The following is an 8,393-nucleotide window of genomic DNA, read 5'->3' as shown; positions in this document are numbered from 1 at the left end:
CCTTAATATCCCCATTAAGAAAGGCTGTCTTGACATCCATCTGCCATATCTCATAGTCATACCATGCAGCTATGGCTAGCAATATCCTTATCGACTTGAACATTGCAACTAGAGAAAAGGTTTCCTCAAAGTCAACTAATTGTCTTTGAGTATATCCTTTTGCTACCAATCGCGCCTTGAAGGTCAATACCTTCCCATCCGCCTCAAGTTTCCTCTTGTAAATCCATTTGCACCCTATGATAACAATTCCCTCAGGTGGATCCACGAGATTCCACACTTGGTTCGAATGTATGGAATTCATCTCAGATTCCATTGCTTCAAGCCACTTGGATGAATAGGCATCAGATAATGCTTCCTTGAAGGTCCTTGGATCACATCCATGGTTAGGCTCATCATGGCCCTCTTCAAGAAGCAGACCATACCTCATAGGTGGTCTCGAGACTCTCTCGGATATTCTAGGAGCTTGTATCTCCTCTCTTGGCTCTTTGGGTGTGGGTTCTATAATTGTGGGCGTTTCTCGAACCTCTTCGAGTTCTATCATCTCTCCTTTTCTATCTAATAGAAATTCCTTTTCCAAAAAGGTTGCATTCCTAGAAACAAACACATTTTTTTCTTGGGGATGATAGAAGTAATATCCAACATAATTCTTTGGATATCCCACAAAGTAACATAAAATAGATCGACTATCCAATTTATCTCTCACTATCTGCTTCACATAAGCAGGGCTCCCCTATATTCTAATATAAGAATACTTGGGAGGCTTACCCATCCATATCTCATATGGTGTCTTATCAACTGCCTTTTCAACAATAGTGACGTTGTCTCAAGCGCATATCCCCAAAAAGATGGCGGCAACTCCGTGAACCCCATCATAGATCGAACCATGTCCATCAAAGTCCGGTTATGACGCTCCGAAACACCATTCAACTGTGGTGCAGCAGGCGGAGTCCACTGCGATAGAACCTCATTCTCCCTAAGATACTCTTGGAACTCGGAACTCAAGTACTCACCACCTCGATCCGATCGAAGTGTCTTGATGCTTCGTCCCAACTGTTTCTCTACTTCACTTCTGAATTCTTTGAACCTTTCAAAGGCTTCAGACTTGTATTTCATCAAATACACATACCCATACCTCGAAAAGTCATCGGTAAAGGTGATGAAGTAGGCATGTCCATGTTTAGTGGTTATGCTAAGCGGACCGCACACATCGGTATGGATCAAATCCAATAATCCTTTGGCTCGCTCCACATGGCCCTTAAATGGAATTTTGGTCATCTTTATTTTTAGACAGGATTCACAAGTCCTGAGAGCATTAATATCAGACATATCAAACATGCCTACTCCCACTAGCTTGTTCATCATTCTTAGGGAAATATGCCGTAATCGAGCATGCCACAATTGTGCTGATTTTAGAGTATCTTGTTTTCTCTTGTTTGTTGTTGTTATAGCTTGGATATTTTTTAGTGAAATATCTTTCAATTTTAAGTTATAGAGATCGTTTTCAAGTTCCCCAGTACCAATTAAACATCCATTCTTGTAAATGTTGCAAACACCTTTGCTAAATAAACAAGAATATCCATCTTTATCTAGCATAGAAATGGAAACAATGTTTTTCCCCAAATCTGGTACAAACAAAACTTCTCTTAAAAATAACTTAAAATCATTGTTCAACAGCAAATAAACATCTCCTTTGGCCTTGGCAGCAACTCTTGCTCCATTGCCCATCCTCAAGAAGGTCTCACGTTCCCTAAGCCTTCTACTTCTTCCCATCACCTATAACTCATTACAGAGATGTGAGCCACAGCCGGTATCAAATACCCAAGAAGTAGAATTAATTAAAATGTTTACTTCAATGTAGAACATACCATTTCCAGAACTTTTTTGGGCAAGATATTCTCTGCAGTTATGCCTCCAATGTCCAGGCTTCTTGCAGTAATGACAAATATCAACAGTTTTGTCAGCCTTGACTGGTGTGGCTGCCACAACGGGACTCGGAGCTAGCCTCTTCAATGGCACGTTTGTGGGGACCCGGACGCTAATCAAGTTCTTAATCATCCTTGGGACTAATTAATCAATTTATAAAACAGGGTCTAAAAATTTTTCTTTTTAAATTGCGGAACGTAGTGAAATAAAACATATATACATCTCAGTATATAAAATACAAATCCTGTATTACAAAGCATTTATTCAAACTAGAGTTTAACATCTAATATCAAGTGTTCAAACCCTATCTCAGATCAAAGTCCGAAGTCTCCACTCTAACTCGATCTCTCCTCATCTCCTCGACCCTGAACATGTCCCACCTGTTGTCAAGTACACATACAGACAAGACAACAGCCGGATAAACCGGTGAGAATAACTCCCAGTATAAATCAATGAAACATCCAAGCATATAAACAAATATAAAACATGTAATCAGGTATCAACAATATGTAACACATCTGAAACATAATCAATAGCACACTGTCAACAATACTCGTAGCTACAAAATTCAGACTAGACTCAATCCTAGTCTAGGGATCCCGGTTCCAGAAGTCGGTCTGCATATATCGACTAACAGTAATAGAAAAGACTCCAGTTCTATCCACGCCGATATAGTATCGATTAACAGTAATAGAAAAGACTCCAGTTCTATCCACACCGATACAGTATCGATTAACAGTAATAGACGAAGCCCTGATTCTATTCACATTGATATATTATCGATTACCAGTAATAGAGCAAGCCCTGATTCTATTCACATTGATATGATATCGATTACCAGTAATAGAACAAAGTCCGATTCTATCCACATCGATATAACATCGATTAACAGTAATAGAAGGAACGATGAATCTATCCACATCGATATAATATCAATCAATAGTAATAGAAGAAGCTATACCTCTATCCACATCGATATAATATCAACCAACAGTAATAGAAGAAGCTATCAGTCTACCCACATCGATAATCAATCATCCAGTGACAGTCTTTGGCACAACCGCCAATACACCATCTTATGACATCGTGCAATGTGTCCGTGGCGATCCCACCACTAACGACACTTATGTCATAAGATTACTCTTCTAATACCTGTAATCTATAACTCAAGAAAACAAGTATATCAATCAATCAATGCAAATATCAATGCAATAAAGTAAAGTATGTGATTTAGGGAAACCCAAGTCTAAACCGACTCAAGTCCATCTCCCAATACCACATTGACTTATACCTTTGTCTTCATGATCTGATGAAGACGAAGTCTCAAATTCACGTCTGTCCATAGCAATCTGAAATCACAATATTGAATAGGCTCTGTCAATCTACAGCTCAATTCAAAGCCTGTTCTGATCACTATCGAATCAAGACACAATACAATCCATATCGACAATATCACGATATAATCACAATCAACACTGAGTCTGATCAATATCAATTCACTGATGTTTCGACGGTATAATAATACAATCCCAGTTACCCCGTCAATCTCAACATCACAGATATAATACAGAACTCATAATCAATATCAATACTAAATTCTATATCAATTCTGTACAATCCCGCAATCCCGGCAATACAATATCAGTACAAGCAATTCAACAACTCATCTAATCCCAATCTGGTTAATATCAATATATCCAGTGATACAATACAAATCAGATATTAATTCCAGTATCACAAAATCAACAATACCATGATTCTGATATCAATTCAGTATATTACAATCGAATAAACTCTGAAAATTCATAACAATTCCATACACAGTCCGTTCTTCAATCTGACTTCAGATATACGATGTCTACTGTGTCAAGAACCTCATATCTAACTCCTATTCAATTTAGACAATATCATAAATTCAAAACATGTCTAAACGTAGCAAAACTTACGTCCAGTTGTAGTCTATGTTGATAAGAACTCGGTACTGAAGTCGGATTTAAAATCTAACGGGCGGATCGCTCGAAAATCACGATTATAACCCTCGAAGAAAACTTGAAACTCTCTGCCCTCGATTCTTCTTTTTTTTTTCTTTCTGAATTCAAAGATTGATATGTATATATTTATATATATACACGTAGCATTTCGAGAGACCAAATGGCAACTTTTCCTATTGCATGCCGCGCGCTCGGGCGGTAAGAAATTACCGCTCGGGCGCGGCACTTTCTGTCCGGTTGCTAACTTATTATCCATTGGCGCTCGGGCGGTAACTTTCTACCGCTCGGGCGCCACATGTTCTGTCCCAAACTTCTTCTTGTGGGACGCTGGCGCTCGGGCGGTCCTTTTCTACCGCTCGAGCGCCGAAGGTTCTGTCCAACTTCTTGGCTAACCATGTCACGACGCCCGGCCTCGTCATTTGAGTTCTTATAACCTCCATTATGTCAATTAATCAACGTCTGATTACAATACTTAAATCTCGGGCATTACATTTCTCCCCCTCTTAGATCTGAGTTCGTCCTCGAACTCGCCAATAATCTATTCAGATATCTCAGAAGAAATGTATAACCGAGTTTAAACCAAAACTCAAATATCTGATTCCGGTCTGGAATAAGAATTTACTAAGTATAACGTCGTAATACTTCTTTAATCCTTCTGACAGAATCAATCTCGCATTACTGGTTATACGACATCCGTATAAACCGATCGACAGCTCATCACATATCAGTACCATCAGCTGTTATCAAATCTGTTTATCTCAAGCAAAGACATATACAATCTTTAGCTTCAAATACCAATCGTCATCATCCGACGTTGGTGGCTTCAGTCTGTCTATTCCGAACTGTCTTAATAGCTATTGTCATACCGTAGTTCATTTAGTGACAATAAGTCATAACATCTAGTGCTAACATCCAGCACTAAAGCTGTACCAACATCTTCCAATATCTGGCTAGTACATTCTGACTGTCTGTCAATCTATGAATAATCTGCAAAATAACTTATGGTAGGGTCTGCCATAATTGCAAACTTACTCAAAATCACAATCTGATATAGGCTACTTCTACATTCTAGTCACTCTGACTATGTTCTGACATCAATATGTGTCATTTGGTTCTGTTTGTACATCATCTTGTACAAACTAATAGATATAGATTGAACAATTTGTCAATCATAATCATATTATATCACAATCTGGAAAATATTGGGATAATCTCATTACGAAATTCATCGAAATATACTCCCCATGTCGAATCAGAAATATACTAAGTCTGTAATAACTCTTCTGATTTCTCTCTTTCTGTCTTCTCTGTTAGCGATTCAGACATATCAGTACAATTTCTACCAACATTTCTGTACAAATTCTGTTATAACTGATTTAATCTATCTATATCATACCTGTCTGTTCGAATCTCATACATTCTCAGTCAGCAAAATGAACACTGAATCCACTACAATGCATTTCTGACAATGTCTGTAATTTCAGATTCAAACTATTCGGTATAAACAAATCAGTTAATAATAAAATTTAAAGAAAAATACCTACCTGGTATTCGGCTCTGATTATAAATATCAATTCTGTTATACAACTCTGAAATCTTCTGATATCATAACACAATCAGTCTAATACAAAACACACAATCACGTATCTGTTTCTCTGACCGATACTCTGCTCTGATTATCGAAATACTGTTCTAACCACTCTGATCACGTTTTTGAACTGCTGAAATTCTCGAATTCATTTCTGATACAAGCTGAACTGTTTATACTCTCAACGGTTCATAAAATCTGTATCAATACTGATTCAGAATAACAGTAATCTATACTAATCTAGTAAATATATAGGATTGTAAGTTCTAACAATACTATCAATTCTGACAAATCAATCAGATCTTCATGCCATTCTGATCCACTGCTATATATATCATCTGCAAATACAATATGCTCCCCACACAATACAATCTGTATAAAATACTGATCTAGAAGCAATCATTCTCAAGCAGTTCAAAACACAATCATATCAGAAAATCTGTCAACTCATATAATATCAATTTCTGACAATTCTGACCTTTCTGACGTTCTGATCTTTCTGATATCGGTATCTGATCAGTCACTGATCACAATATCAACTGTCTCAAAATCAATCAGTATACTAACTTCAGATATCCCCTACTCTGAATACAATCTGTTTCAAACGGAATTCTTATCTGAATAATTTCTGTATACCATCATCACAATTCTCAGAATATTTAATATGATCTTTCAAATATTCTTTCAATTCATTTTGTATTATTCTGTATAGTCAATACCATTCTGTACTAAATCTACTATACAAACAATACCTGATCTCAATTCAATTCTGAAATTTATCTTTCTGATATAAAGCAAATCTACAATCTTATCTGAAAATTCATCAGTCAACTCGTATACCATTGGCAAATCTACCAATGCTAGGCTCGATTTCAGTAGATCTACTGAATACATAAGGATGCAATCTGCTCCTTTCTGTACTAATCGAGTCATATATAATACAGATATCAAAGGAATTCTAAATCTAGAATCCTTACTGTGGTATCTCCACTAATCAGTCAACTCTGATCTGAATCTTACCATTTCTGGCACAAGTTCTACAATATTTCTATCTTTCTGTACTTGTTTTGCATATAATTGTCAATAATGCAATCAAATCTGAAAACACAAGTACATCATCATCTAATTCAATCTCATTCTCATCTTACTGTAGTTTACAATATTTACATAATTCACTGATAACAATCTTTTTCCTCCAAAAGATAAAAGACTCAATACTACAGTATACACAGACCCAACCGGTACAACATATATCAATGTTATTCTTACAACATCATGTATAGAATGTATGAATACTTCACAATACATATCCAACATAATCATAAAAGAACAGTTACCTGTTATAATCTCATCAAGTCTGTCCTGGGTCTGTCTCCTGGTCCTTACAACCAGATGGTTCTGCTCCATAAGCTCCCCGGAAGCTTTTCTGCGGACACACTCTAGCAAAATGCCCTTGCTGTTTACAAACACGGCATCTACTGGTCACCCCATGACATTGCTCCGCGGAATGTCTTCCACCGCAATTCCTGCAATAAACTCCAGTATAACTCGGACTAGAACCGCTAGAGCTAGATGAACCGCTCCCAAACTTCTTGAATTGCTTCTTTTGAACTTTCAACATCTCTTTCTTTCCACCACTGCTACTGCCAATCTCGATTCTGGAAGGCAATTGTTGTGGTATCGGTGTTGGAAGAATATATGAGGCTTCCTTTTCTCTCATTAGAACGGTTTCTGCTCTTCTAGCTCGATTCAGAGTATCAGTAAAATTACTCGGTTGTTTCACAGTTACCAAGGTGCGTATTTCTGGATTCAAGCCCTTGATAAACTGATCAGCTACAGCTGTATCATTTCTAGCCACTTGCGGACCAAACTTTAACAAGGTAAAGAAATGGGCCAAATATTCATCAATCTTCAATAGACCCTGCCTCAAATTTGCAAATTCTGCACTTTTGTCCTCTCGATATAATAGAGGTACAAACCTTTGATAAAATTCCACTTTGAAAAGTTTCCACGTAATTGTGAAACCACGCTGTGCTATGGCTTCCCGAGTTATCAGCCACCAACTCCTAGCGACTTCCCGTAGTTGATTCCCAACCAATTTAATTCTGCACTCATCTGTGAATCTCAGAAATTCAAACAGCATTTCAAACTCCTCCAGCCAAGTCTCACAATCAGCTGGTGTCTCAACACCCCTCAAAATCGGTGGTTGAAACGACTGAAATCTTATCATCTGTGTTTCCATCAGAGTTTCAGACATATCCATCTGATCATACGACGTACTAACCCGTTCTGGAATTCGTCTAGGAGGAATATCTGATAATCACAGGTGTTAGTAATAACATGAGACAAATCCGTCTCAATCCCAATCCTGATCAGCTTACCTCTAATCAAGCATTGGTTCTGATCCAGTTTCATATAATACATATTACCAAATCATCTCCGATATCCAGGTAACATGTAGCTTAACACACAGTAACAACATACTGAAATCTTAGCAGATACAATGTTATTTCAACATTATATGCATTTCTATGCCATATAAATCCAGGCAATAAAACATAATATCATGCTAGCATAAATATAAATCATCATTATATGAAATCACATGCTAGCAATCACATGCAGGGAAAGAAAACTCAATCTACCCCGCTCACTAACTTTTATCTCAGTGCTAAGGAACCTACAATTCAAGGACCTACAGCTCTGATACCACCTGTTGTGGGGACCCGGACGCTAATCAAGTTCTTAATCATCCTTGGGACTAATTAATCAATTTATAAAACAGGGTCTAAAAATTTTTCTTTTTAAATTGCGGAACGTAGTGAAATAAAACATATATACATCTCAGTATATAAAATACAAATCCTGTATTACAAAGCATTTATTCAAAC

This window comes from Primulina eburnea, chromosome 6, assembly GCF_022965805.1.
Source record: "Primulina eburnea isolate SZY01 chromosome 6, ASM2296580v1, whole genome shotgun sequence".
Lineage (NCBI taxonomy): Eukaryota > Viridiplantae > Streptophyta > Magnoliopsida > Lamiales > Gesneriaceae > Primulina > Primulina eburnea.
Note: the sequence above shows the minus strand (reverse complement) of the source record.